This window comes from Paramormyrops kingsleyae, chromosome 16, assembly GCF_048594095.1.
Source record: "Paramormyrops kingsleyae isolate MSU_618 chromosome 16, PKINGS_0.4, whole genome shotgun sequence".
Lineage (NCBI taxonomy): Eukaryota > Metazoa > Chordata > Actinopteri > Osteoglossiformes > Mormyridae > Paramormyrops > Paramormyrops kingsleyae.
This window is the reverse complement of record NC_132812.1, coordinates 30,948,762-30,963,373: the sequence shown is the minus strand read 5'-3', so window position 1 is coordinate 30,963,373 and position 14,612 is coordinate 30,948,762. Positions and strand designations below refer to the sequence as shown.

The window sequence follows — 14,612 nt, the reverse complement described above, 5'->3', positions numbered from 1 at the left end:
TTAAAAAAAGACTTATCCCACTACCATTGAAATTCAATATTTGTCCCTGAAATCTAGTCGAATTAGATGTGCCATGAAATAAAAATACTGAACTAAAGTACAAGTATCTTAGAATTGTACTTAAGTACAGTACTTGAATAAATGTACTTATAATTAGCCTACTTATATGTACATACCATCTTCCCACTGATTCACCAGTCGCAGATACTTTTTCCTACCTCTGAGTACAATCGAATTCAACATACCTACACTTGCGTACTACTACAAAAATTTAATTATTCATTCTTGGGTAAAAGTAATATTTAATGGCTTTATATCCACTTACCGCTTTCTGAAGTTGTACAAACTTGGCGCAAAAAGCTCTGAACTGTGAACCTTCTGGCTGATGTACTGTATAGGCACAATGTCAGAATTAGAAAATGTCATTGGTGAAGAGCGCTATCTATTACACATGGTGCATCGTGATTGGTTAATTTACAAATTAGGCTGACTTAAGCTGTGACCGTTAAGTGAGCGCGAAAGATGCGAGGGACGAAGGAGAGAGGTACTGCCTCGTAAAAGAAAGAAAGATAATTTTTTGTTGAATATAATTTGAGTGAAGTTTTGTATTTATGTTGGTTACAATACATTTTGAAATCTGGTCGGCATGTGCGGCAAATAGTAATTACTGCAGGCTGTCTTCTGAAAACTGCGGGAAGCCGACGACTTCGGCCGAAATACTCTATTTTAATGGAGGTTGTAGCTTTTCAGTTATAGCTGTAACTTAATCATTAGAATCCGACATATGCAAGATGCGTTGATTTTCGCACCCATTAATCACAGGTTTGTAACTTTGGATAGGTGTACAGTACGTACGCCTAGCTCTCAGTTGGTCGCGAGCCCTGCTGAGATAAATAGGATCGCTGGCTTATTCGCGTATTAATCCGTTAATGACGTTAAAACTACGGTAGAAATTTTAAGAAGCGTCAAGATTTTATTGTTAAATAGATGAGAAATTAGTTTTTGTCTTGTTTCAAAACTGGAATTACAATTGCGTATTAAGACTAACGAATTAATTTAGCCATCAATGTAGGGCTGCACATATTGAAAAATTACATCGCAGTATTTCATAATGTGATTAGGCCTGCAATTAAATGCTAATTGGAAAAGTAAAATCCTTAATACTGTAGATTTATCAAGGTAATAATTATGAAAATCGAGCCGGCCCAGCAAATATGTTAGTTATAGAGCTAAATAGAGTTAGAATCAATAAAACATAATCGCCATTTGAGCTAAAAATGTGACTTTGTCGAGGTAAAATAATAAAGGTTAAGAGAACGTCACTATCTATCTGAATATGCATTTCTAATCTAACATGTTTGTTATATGTAAACGATTTTTGTTAATTAAAAATCTTTTTAAAAAATATTTTGTATAAGTAATAATATTAGGTATGTTACAATCCCCGCGATCGGCGGCGGCCTTTTTCTCCAGCTGCACCTGCTGGGCGCTTGATACGTTGCTCATGGGCTTCCCCCAAAAACTCGGCTGTGGATTGACTGTTTTTGGGTATTCCATGGTGATTCCCTCTTATGGTGTAGAGGAGAAACCCCTTTCCTGGCTCGTTTTCGAATTTGTAATTTATGTTGAGATTTTCGTGCTTTCCCGTCGTTTCAAAAAATTTGGTCCACTTTGACGTGCTACAACTACTCATCGGATGAATGGACACTGATATAATGTCAATGTCTTTTCTGTTATAATATGGTTAAATTCAGTTCCAAAACTGTGTAGCAAATGGTATCAACCAAAAATTGCTGCAACAACTTATGAGATGTACTTTTAATATTAAATTAAAAGAATTGAAGCTGAATTAACATAAGAACCACTTTAAAATTGAAATACTGTACTGTTATTCACAGATTGGAATGCCTGCCAGGGGAAAAAGATTTGCCCAAAAGAGCACGCTACCCACCAAAGAAGATGAGACTTTATGAACAAAATCCTGGCTCATCCAAAGATGACCAAGATGGTAATTGAATTATTCTTACATTACTGCACAACTCTTTTATACTATTTCTTAAAATCTTTTTATTTTAACTTTTAATTTTGGTGATATGGCAACCAAAATCTTAGATGATACCTAGTATCTAGGGTGGGGGCCACAGTGGACTGAGTGCACTCTACCTGGTAGCATACATGAATTATAAATAAACATAAGAAGCTGTTTCATTTGCAGCATATTAAATCATTGTAACATTATATACTGAAATAACAGACCCAAAGCCAACTAACATGGACATGCCCATATTCATATGATTTGGGCTATGATAAAACACTGTTTCATACAACATTGTCTGACAACAGGCACAGAAATATGCTAATGGGACCAACTATATTGTGAATTTGGCTGCAACAAAACCATAAAAGTAATGATGGAGAGCAGGAGGTTGAATGCTGAGTAATAGGCTCTGGCTGCAGTGAATTGGGTCTGTATCGCACAGGAAAGACGGCAGCTTTCTGTTGATTTTAACTTTTATTGTGAACACTGGTTTTCCTCAGTACTCTGTATACTACCTATCTCCCCATACTCTGAGATGATGCCATCGTTCATCACGTTGTTTCATTTTGAACATTGTGATATGACAGTTCATTAGGCATCACCCTACCCTGTTTTGAGTAGTTTATAAATTAAGATGTAGTAAAATCTCCATTATTCACTCTGTCTTCATTTTAAGGTCTTTTTGTGTTTTTGACATTTGAGGATGGATACACTACAAACATTTTTAAGGCTTTTTAAGAATTTTTTAAGGTGATATATTACAGAAAGATGATAAACCCATTGCTTGCTTCAGAGATCTGAAGCCAGGAGATGTAGTACTGGCAAGATGGTCTGACAACAAGTTCTACAGTGCCACAGTGGACTATATTGGAACAGCTGACAAGACGGTGGATGCTAAGAAGGGCACAAGGAAGGACATAAAAACAAAAGATGCTGCTGCTGAGAGATTCTACAACCTCCCATCACTGCCTCAGGTAGTTCAATCCACCTCTGCACAGCAATACCCAATTTCTGTGGCGTGCAGTGTCAACCAGCCTCCACCTATTCAGTCACCTCTGCCTTATAAGCTACAGTCCCAGCCTCCACCTGCTCAGTCATCTCCTTCTACCCACCCACAGTATCAGCCTCAACCTACACGGTCATTGCCTGTTACTCAGCCATTGTACCAGCCTCAATGTTCTCAGGCAATACCAATGACCCACACACAATACCAGTGGGTGGGTTCTGTATTTGGTAGGATTTGGAGCGTTTGCATTGTAGTGATGGACACTAAATTTGTGGTAATATGCTATTCATCTGTTAAAAATTAATGTGCCAATGTGCAAAGTGTTGTAAACTTGGCTGTTTTAATAAAGGCCTTAATTGTTTCAGCATTTATAAAAGTGTCCATTACTGTAATATTGATTTTGTGTGTATGTGTGGGTGTGGGGATTTGTTTCTCCGTAGTGGCTCTAGTACTGCTCATTTTCTTTTACTAAGGAGAAAAAATGAGCCATTAATAAGACTGAGTTGAGTTTAGTGAGCCATCTCCCTTAAGTCTCAAGTATGACTCCTGTTGCTAGTTGTCCTGTCTCATCTATTTCTCCTAGTGAATTTTAGGAGAAACATATCAGAAACAAACCACACAAAATGGAAACTAAAATGAGGCTGAAATCAGAATCTCAATTTTGTTTCCTGAGCTGTAGAAGAGCAAGCTTTGAGCAGCAAATTTTTGCTCTGGGAGACCACCTGGGCCGTACAGTAATTTTCTTAAGGAGTTTGCTGATTTTTTAACTAACCTGGTGGTCAGTACTGACAAAGCTGTTATTGTGGGTGATTTTAACATTCATATGGAGAAAGATAGTGATCCTTTATAAATAGCGTTTACAGCTATTCTTGACTCTCTAGGTGTATGTCAGAATGTAGTCGGGCCTACTCATACCCTTGATTTGATTATTAGTCATGGCATCTTGGTGGAACATGTATCTATTATGCCTCAGAGTCCCCTGCTCTCTGATCATTACTTGTTAACGTTTGAAATCCAGTATAGCCTCCCGTTGACCACAGCTCCAAAGTACAGAATCAGACGTTCCATTGCCTCACTAACTACAACAACATTTATGAAACAACTTCCACAGTCCTTCAGCCTTACATCTGAAGCATCGTGTATAAATGAACTTGAACAGGCGACTGCAAACATGGATAAATCCCTTCGTAGCACACTAGATCTTGTAGCTCCACTTAAGAAGATAAAGCATAGAGATAAGAAACCTGCCCCCTGGTACTCTGATCATACACGTGAACTCAAACAGGCATCACGCAAGCTAGAGCGCAAATGGCGCTCAACTAAACTAGAAGTTTTCAAATATGCATGGAAAGAGAGCCTGTCTAAATACAGACAAGCACTAGTGACTGCTAGGTCTGTGTATCTCTCCAGATTAATAGACGGGAACAAAAACAATCCAAAATTCCTATTTGAAATTGTGGCTAGGTTAACACAGAATTCTCCATTAAACTTGCAATCTCTTAAGAGTAATGACTTTATTACATTCTTTAATGGTAAAATAACTAAGATTAGACAGACCAAGGGATCTCACTGATAAAAATAAAAATTCAGAAGCTGTATGGATCAAACTTGATGCTAAAGATTCAAATGGCCTAATTGTCGGGGTTTGTTATAGAGCACCTAATGTAGCTGTAGAGGAAAGCAGAATGTTATATGGCGATATCAGGATTATGAGTAATAAAAATGATGTGGTGATTATAGGTGATTTTAATTTACCTGGGATACAGTGGGACACAGTCTCTGGCTCTTCTGTAAATGAACTTGAGATGGTGGAATTAGTACAGGATTGTTTTTTTACTCAGTTTGTTAATACTCCTACCAGGGGAGAAGCCCTTCTTGATCTCGTTTTTTGTAATAACCAGGATAGGATTGGAAAATTAGAGGTTTTAGACCCATTGTACGGTAGTGATCATAACATGGTTAAATTCGAGGTTAATTTTAGTGTCCGAAGAGCAAAGTCTAAATTAAAAGTATACAATGTTAGGAAGGCTAACTTTAATGGTATGAGACGGAAATTAGAAACTGTAAACTGGACAGAGTTAAATAGCAAAACAGTTGAAGAGGCATGGGAATTTTTCAAAAGCACATTGTTGCAAGTGCAAGAGGACTTCATACCTGTTTCCAGCAAAACTAAATCTAGGAAACGACAACCAAGGTGGTTTACTAAGGAAATTAAGAATAAAGTCAGGAGGAAAAGGGCTCTGTTCCACAACTGGAAAATAACTAATGATTTCAAAATCAAGCAGGAGTATCTAAGTCTACAGGCAGAGTTAAAAAATGACATTAGGCTATCAAAGAGGGATGTAGAAAGAAAAATTGCATTGGAGGCTAAGCATGACAGTAAAGGTTTCTTCCAATATTTTAACTCCAAGAGAGCACTAAAAGCTGAAATCACTAATTTGCAGGATAGTAAGGGCCTTATAATTGATAACGAAATTGATATGGTAAACGAGTTTAATGATTATTTTTCAAGGGTGTTCACAATAGAGAACACAAGTAACTTACCACCAATTAATTCGAATACAGCATCGTCTATGACCAATATATGTATAACTGAGGTTGATGTGATACTAAGCCTAGCTAAACTCAAAATAAATAAATCGCAGGGGCCTGATGGCATCTTACCTTTAGTCTTAAAAGAGATGAGGGATATTATTAGCCAACCTTTGACTTTAATATTCCAGAAATCGTTATCTGCGGGTGTGGTACCATCAGATTGGAAGCATGCTAATATAACACCCATATTCAAAAAAGGGGATAAAAGTAATCCAGCAAACTATAGGCCAATCAGTTTAACTAGCATTACTGGAAAAATAATGGAAGCTACTGTATAATTCAAGTGAAAATGGTAGATTACCTAGATGCAAATAACATTATAAAGGATAGCCAACATGGATTTAGGAGAGGTAGATCCTGCTTAACGAATCTGCTTGAGTTCTTTGAGGAAGCTACAAGTGAAATTGATCACAAAAAGGCCTATGATGTGATTTACTTAGATTTCCAGAAAGCCTTTGATGTTGTCCCCCACAAACGGCTCTTGTTAAAGCTTAAAGCTGCAGGAATTTTAGGAACTGTGGCAGCTTGGATCAAAAACTGGCTAACTGATAGGAAGCAGCGAGTAGTTATTAGAGGCACTATGTCACAGTGGGCCTCCGTTTATAGTGGGGTACCGCAGGGTTCAATTTTAGGACCACTATTGTTCCTAATTTACATTAATGATATTGACACGAATACATACAGTAAACTGGTTAAATTTGCTGACGACACTAAGGTGGGCGGGGTAGCAGATACTAATCTAGCAGCAGAGAGGCTTCAACGGGATCTGGATTTAATTAGCGAATGGGCTGATACTTGGCAGATGAAATTTAACACAGATAAATGTAAGGTAATCCATGCAGGGAGCAGAAATATACAGTACAGATATTTTATGGGTTCCACTGAAATAAAGGTAGCTGATTACGAGAAAGATCTCGGTATGTATGTTGATGCTTCCATGTCCCACTCTCGCCAATGTGGGGAAGCAATAAAAAAGGCGAACAGAATGTTGGGTTATATCTCTAGATGTGTGGAGTTTAAGTCAAGGGAGGTGATGTTACACTTATATAATTCCTTGGTAAGACCCCACCTAGAATACTGTGTGCAGGTTTGGTCACCATACCTCAAGAAGGACATTGCTGCCTTAGAAAAGGTGCAACGAAGAGCTACGAGAATGATTCCTGGTCTTAGAGGAATGTCTTACGAGGAGAGGTTAGCGGAACTGAATCTGTTCAGCCTTGAGCAAAGGAGACTAAGGGGGGATATGATTCAGGTCTATAAGATTCTAACGGGTCTGGATGCTGTTCAGCCAAATGACTATTTCAATATTAGTCTAAATACTAGAACTCGTGGCCATAAGTGGAAATTAGCGGGAGAACATTTTAAAACAAATTTGAGGAAGCACTTCTTTACACAGCGTGTAGTCAGAGTATGGAATAGTCTTCCTGCTATTGTAGTGGAAGCTAAAACCCTGGGTTCCTTTAAATCAGAGCTAGATAAGATTTTAACAACTCTGAGCTATTAGCTAAGTTCTCCCCAAACGAGCTTGATGGGCCGAATGGCCTCCTCTCGTTTGTAAATTTCTTACAGTATGTTCTTATGACCATCCAGTGCACGTCCTTAGCTACCTATGACTGCCAGACTCCTGCTAGTCTTATGCCAATCAATAGTGAGACTTTTGAATCTTTCATTCCTATAAAACACCCAGAACTCCTGAGCTTAATTTCCTCCTGTAAATCCTCTACAAGCCTCATAGACCCAATTCCTACAAAATTTTTCAAGGAAATCGCACCACAGATTAGCAATACCCTGTTAAATGTGTTAAACTCTTCTCTTAAGCTTGGATATGTTCCTAAACCTTTTAAAATGGCTGTTATTAGACCCGTTCTAAAGAAACCAAATCTTGAACCTAGTGTTTTAGGAAACTATAGACTAATCTCAAATCTTCCTTTCATTTCAAAGATCATGGAAAAGGTTGTAGTTCGTCAGTTGTCTTCTTTCCTACAAAAAAATAATACTAATGAATTATATCAGTCTGGCTTTAGACCAAACCATAGCACAGAAACTGCTCTAGTCAAAGTAATGAATGATTTACTTATGGCTTCTGACCGTGGCTTGATATTGCTGTTGGTATTACTAGATTTAACTGCAGCATTTGATACTGTGGACCATAATATCCTCTTGGACCGGTTAGAAGGTGTAGTTGGCATTACAGGGACAGCACTCTCTTGGTTCTGCTCATATTTAACTGATCGCTATCAGTATGCACATGTGAACAACGAATCATCCAAGGCCACCAAAGTCACATACGGTGTCCCACAGGGATCAGTACTGGGCCCACTACTGTTTGCCCTATACATGCTGCCGCTTGGTAACATTATTAGAAAACATGGTGTTGGGTTTCATTGTTATGCAGATGATACACAGTTATATATATCTGTTAACCCTGATGATACATCACTCCTATCTCGGTTAGAAGATTATCTGTTAGATATTCGGTGCTGGATGGCAAAAAATTTCCTAATGTTAAACACAGAAAAAACAGAAGTACTGGTGATTGGTCCCAAGGCTGCAAGAAATAAGTTTCACCACCTCAGCATTAGTGGCCTTCCTACACAACCTAACACAGTGGTTAGAAATCTTGGAAAAAGCGCGGTAATGCTGTGAGATCTCGCGAGAGCTGTGCGTAATCCAACATGGCAGCGTCCTACTAAAAAAAAAAAAAACAAACAAAACTTACTTCGATAGCCAACTTAACCAAGCCAAAATATTACTAATAATATTTATAGTACTTTATCGGATAAATAAGTTCACTCATTTACATCCTGGACGAAGAAAGCTTGGAAGATTTACAGGATTACGTGGACGAGTGTTACGAACGACTCATCATGAAGAAGAACCAAGCGACTCCGTCCACGAAGAGAACACGCTCGGACTGTACCTCAAACAGCCCCTCAAGTAGCCCTTCATCGCCTGATAAGGAATACGGAGATATCCTAGAGTCCATTAACAACAAACTTTCCAGTTTTGACGCCCGACTGGCACTTGTAGAAATCCTACACAAGGAATTTCAAGCATTACGGGAATCTCTGGAGTACAGTCAACAACAGGTTGAATCGCTAGCATCTGAAAACAAGATTCTCAGAGACTCCGTAACATCCCTCACGGAAGGTATGGCGAAACTCTCCACAGAACATAAGCGCATGAAAGAGTCCCTGCTTGATATTCAAGCAAGAAGTATGCGGGACAATTTAGTGTTCGCCGGAATTCCGGAGCGCGCAGAGGAAGACGCAGAAGCTACCATCAGAAACTTCATGCAACAAGAACTTAAACTTCCTCGGGACACCGTCAACAACATCACGTTTCATCGGGTCCACCGCATAGGAGGGGTGAGGAAAGAAGCTCAGCGTCCAAGACCTATCGTGGCCAAGTTTGAACATTTCAAGCAAAAGGAGCTGGTGAAAAGCCGAGGCAGGGAGCTCAGAGGAACGGACTTCAGCGTCAACGACCAATTTCCCAAAGAAATCCTGGATCGTCGCAGAATCCTGTTCCAGCTCAGGAAAAAATTCATTGCGGAGGGAGCCCGAGCTGTCATCGTGGTAGACAGACTGTATGTTAATGGACAACTATTTCGCGACCAGAACACCACTGCTTGGCTCTACTGAAACCACTTCCGACTAAGGTAACACGCATTTAACAAACTGACTTTAAAGTTTGGCAGTTAATACAGGTTTTTAGCGCACGCCGCACACTAGACGGCTTTGTCTAAAGACTATTAAGGCTGGTTCACTTTATATCCCTTACTGTTCCTCAACCCCCTTGTTTAATGTCTCACTACAGTCGCAGTTGTTGTTGTTGTTGTTGTTGTTATTGTTATGGCCATCATTGTCAATTTGGTTGTTATGTTAATTGTTGCATATCGATATTGACGCTCAAAAATGTTTTATCTGGAAGCAGTCTACCAGATACTATACACCCACACCGACACGTAGGTAGTCACACACTCGCATGCATAGATGCCCACTCAAACATACACGCACCCCCTCATCTTAACATCACACATGTATGCATTCATACACTCACATATACACATGCCCACTCAAGCTCAGACAGATCTCCTCACCTTAATAACACACATGGAGACATTCACACATTTACATTTGCACACACACTAATCCTGACACATTCACACTCATTCACACAGAGTCTTTCACATACACACACATCCATCCATTTTAACATTAGATTGCACTCAGGGGGTCTAAGTTAGGACAGCATGAATTCACTACGCTTTGTCACTTGGAACGTGCGTGGTATTGGCTCATTTGCTAAGAGACATAAAATCTTAGAATATCTAACAACATTACAGGCAGACATTGTCCTACTGCAGGAAACTCACTTAGCCAAAACAGGACAGTGTACATTAAATTCACCAGAATTTCCACACGTATACTTAGCTAGTTATAATTCAAAACAGAGAGGTGTAGCAATTTTAATCAACAAAAGAATATGTTTCAACTGTAAAGACACTATCGCAGACCCAGAAGGTAGATTCATAATTATTAAAATTTCAGCATATAACAAAGAGATATGTATTGCCAATATATACGGTCCAAATAGTGATGACTCCTCCTTCTTCCACCACCTTTTTGCTGAAATATCATCGCACTCAGACACAGAACTTATACTGGGAGGGGACTTCAACTTAGTACTTAACCCAGAATCTGACAGACGTAGTACAGCAGCTAGTTACCGTACTTGCCAATCATCTGAAACAGTAAAACAATATATGAATGATTTCGGCCTATGTGATGTATGGCGTACTTTTCACACCACGCTCAGAGAATACACGTTTTTCTCACCAGTCCATCATTCTTACTCCCGGATAGACTTTTTTCTTACGAGCAATACAGTTATGAAAGATATATCTGACACACAAATTCACCCTATAACAATCAGTGACCACGCACCTGTCACTATGACGGTCACTGTAAAAGTTAGTGCACCACCTTTTAAACGGTGGAGACTGAATACATCATTACTAACGGACTCAGAGTTTCTAGAAGTTATTAAAAAAGATTGGACAACATTTATTGAAACAAATGACCTGCCAGGTATTTCTGCGTGCATTCTCTGGGAGACAGCAAAGGCTGTAATACGAGGCAGAATAATTTCATATTCAGTACATAAAAAGAAGAAAGAAAAAGCACTCGAAACTGAACTAGAACAGAAAATTAAAACTTTGAAATCAGCACATTTTGCCTCCCAAGAAAAACACCTTCTCAATGACCTGAGAAAAAATAAAATTAAATTGCAAGAATTAAGAGACAAAAAAACTCAGTTTTACATACAGAGATTACGCTTGGACAATTTTGAACATAGTAATAAATCAAGTAAATTTTTAGCAAACCAACTAAAACAGAATAAAGAGAAGGCAGCAATCTCTTCAGTTACAGACCCCAATGGGAAGGCAACTCATAGCCTAGGAGAGATAAATAGGATATTTAGGGACTTCTATAAAAAATTATACTCACCTGATATTAATCCAACCAATTCTGAAATAGAAGAGTTCTTAAACAACATCGACCTACCAATATTAAATAATGAACAAATAACGGCATTAGAGTTACCTCTCTCAATAGTGGAACTTCATGATGCACTACAATGTATGCCTAACGGGAAAGCCCCAGGTCCAGATGGATTTCCAGCAGAATTCTACAAAACATTTTGGCCTCTGCTAGCACCACTCTTCCATAGAATGGTTATAGAAATTAAAGAAACTGGCAGCATCCCTCCAAATATGAATTGTGCAGACATTAACCTGCTCCTCAAACCTGACAAAGATCCTGCTCTCCCCTCTAGCTACCGACCAATATCACTTATAAATGCGGACCTTAAAATCATCAGCAAGGCACTGGCTAGTAGAATTGAAAAAGTGACACCTTATATAATACATCCAGATCAAACGGGTTTCATTAAAGGCAGACAGTCCACTAACAACATGAGGAGACTAATTGGCGTAATAGACTACTGCAACATTCAAAATAAGGAAGCCATAATCATGTCATTGGACGCAGAAAAGGCTTTTGACAGGGTCAACTGGAAATTTCTAATGGCAACCTTACTAAAATTTGGATTTCGTGAGAACTTCGTAACCTGGATTAAAATTTTATACAGTTCACCTAAAGCCTGCGTAAAAACGAATGATCAAATCTCCCCAAGCTTCACTCTCAGAAGGGGCACTAGGCAAGGTTGTCCACTTTCTCCATCACTATTTTCTATATTTATTGAACCATTGGCAGCAGCAATTCGGAATAATAATAATATCAAAGGTATTCAAACAGCAAGTATAACCCATAAAATTAGTCTTTATGCAGATGATGTATTACTTTTTCTTCAAAATACACAGGGTTCCCTCACGGAGACGACAAGACTTATAGATAAATTCTCCTCCATATCAGATTACTCTATTAATTGGAACAAGTCGACTACTCTTCCAATATCTTGTGACTTACAGTCCAATCCAACTATCCCACTTCAATCTGGGAACATTAGATATCTGGGTATTAACATTTCTGCCAAGCTGTCAGATCTGACGCGATTAAATTACAGTCCGCTGCTTAAAAAGATAGAAGATGACCTTGCACGGTGGAACAATCTACCCACATCACTTCTGGGAAGAGTAGCTACAATCAAAATGATGATCTTACCAAAAATTAACTACATGTTCTCAATGGTTCCGAGTCAACCTCCGCGGACTTGGTTTAAATCATTGGACTCCTTAGTTTCAAAATATCTATGGAAATCCAAACCACCACGAATAAGTTTAAAAACTTTACAGAAATCCAAAAACTGTGGGGGTTTGGAGCTTCCCAATTTCTACAACTACTTTCTTGCCAATAGATTGATATATGTCCTAAAATGGACTACGCAAAATAACTTAGACCTTAACTGGCTGGTGTCAGCTTCGGAGGTGAACGCGAGCACGGAAGCAGGCGAACGAAGCCAAAAGGTCCGGTGAAGGGTTTATTGAAGGCAAAAGGACAGGTGCAGACAACGACGGACCATACAACGATGACAGATCTGGGGAATACAGACTGAGACTCGGACTAAATACACAGGACTAGGCAACAGATAACGAGCTACAGGTGGGAACAATTAGGGCGAAACAGGAGGTAATGAGGTGGGCGTGGCACACATCGGGAGCGGACGGAGCGGGGCGTGACATAACCCCCCCCCAAAGGCGCGCCCACCGGGCGCGCCCGAGAGGAGGCGACGGACGGGACGAGGGAACAGGACCTGAAAGACAAAACAGAACGTCAACCAAACCCAGGGAACAGGACGGAGACGCAAAACACGAACAGGGACGAAAAGAAGGACAAGACCTGACAGAGGACAGGGAAGGCGGAGAGACAGACCCAGAAGGGAGACACAGGGGGAACACCAACAGGCGGGGTCCTGGGCGGTGTCGGTCTGGCCGGGGTAAGGGAGAAGGAGTCAGGAGGGAGGTCAAGTCTGGGCCGACAAGTGTCAAGGCCTCAACAGGCGGGGCAGCCAGAGCCGCGGGCGTGGCCGGCTGGACAGGCGAGCCGGGCTGGGCCGGCGAGCCGGGCTGGGCCGGCTGGACAGGCGAGACGAGCAAGTCAGGTGAGCGTGCGGCCCGCAGGGGGCGCCTCCGTGAGCGCCACCAGCACGCGGGCAACAGGGGCCATAACCGTGGCAACCTTAGGCTGTGCAGGTGCCGGTAGGACAGACAGTTCAGGTGCCGGCAGGACAGGCAGTTCAGGTGCCGGCAGGACAGGCAGTTCAGGTGCCGGCAGGACAGGCAGTTCAGGTGCCGGCAGGACAGGCAGTTCAGGTGCCGGCAGGACGGGCGCTTCAGGTGCCGGCAGGACAGGCAGTTCAGGTGCCGGCAGGATGGGCGCTGCCCTCCCGCGGCCAGCAGGGGGCGCCGTCGCGGGGCAGAACCCCCCCCCAAAGGCGCGCACTCCGGGCGCGCCAGAGAGGGACGCCTCGGCGGGCGCCGTCTCCACGCGACCAACAGGGGGCATCTCGGCGGGCGCAGCCTCCACGCGGCCAGCAGGGGCCGCCTCGGCGGGCGCAGCCTCCACGCGGCCAGCAGGGGGCGTCTCGGCGGGCGCAGCCTCCACGCGGCCAGCAGGGGGCGCCTCGGCGGGCGCAGCCTCCACGCGGCCAGCAGGGGGCGTCTCGGCAGGCGCAGCCTCCACGCGGCCAGCAGGGGGCGCCTCGGCGGGCGCCACCAGCACGCGGCCAGCAGGGGGCGCCTCGGCGGGCGCAGCCTCCATGCGGCCAGCCACCGGGACTGCAGGTAAGCCAGGCAGGACTGGCAGGTCGGGCGGTGCTGCTGTCCTCACGGCGGCTGCAGCAGGCGGGGCTGCAGGCAGCGCAGCCGCGGGCAGATCCGGAGCAGCGGCAGGCAGCGCAGCCGCGGGCAGATCCGGAGCGGCGGCAGCAGGCAGCGCAGCCACAGGCAGAACGGCGGCGGCAGCAGGCAGCGCAGCCGCAGGCGGATCGGCGGAGGCAGCAGGCAGGAAAGGCAGTGCTGCTGGCCGATCGGCGGAAGCTGCAGCAGGCGGTGCCGCAGGCAGAGCGGCGGCAGCTGCAGCAGGCGACGTCGCTGGCAGAGCGGCGACATCAGCAGCCGGTGGTGCCGCGGGCAGAACGGCGGCATCAACAGCCGGCAGGTCCGGATCGAACCGGTCCGGTGCAGGAAGGAGGGGTGCTGAGCGCGTAGGCGCCCTCCCTTTTCGCGCTTTAGGGACCCGGGGACTGGCGTCTCTGACAGCGCTGTTCCATCTCCCAGGACAGCGCTCTGGCCAGGCATCCCCAGTCTCCAAAGGAGGCAGGTCCTCCGCGTCTTGGGGCCCACCTATCACCCAGGCGTCCTCCAAGGCGGGGAGAAGGGAGCACGCCCCCAAGAAGAGAGTTGGGGCGGCTTCTTCCGCCTTTCCCCTTCGCTTCTTCTTTCTCCTT

The 14,612-nt window shown here is 43.0% G+C and overlaps 1 long non-coding RNA gene across 1 annotated transcript; it reads left to right on the top strand.

Moving 5' to 3' along the window:
* Positions 1 to 221: 221 nt before the first annotated feature.
* LOC140578870 (uncharacterized) lies at positions 222 to 3,733 on the top strand. The gene is made up of 3 exons (XR_011983154.1): positions 222 to 544; positions 1,899 to 2,008; positions 2,832 to 3,733. It is a non-coding gene; the product is annotated as an uncharacterized lncRNA (long non-coding RNA).
* The last annotated feature ends 10,879 nt before the right edge of the window (positions 3,734 to 14,612 follow it).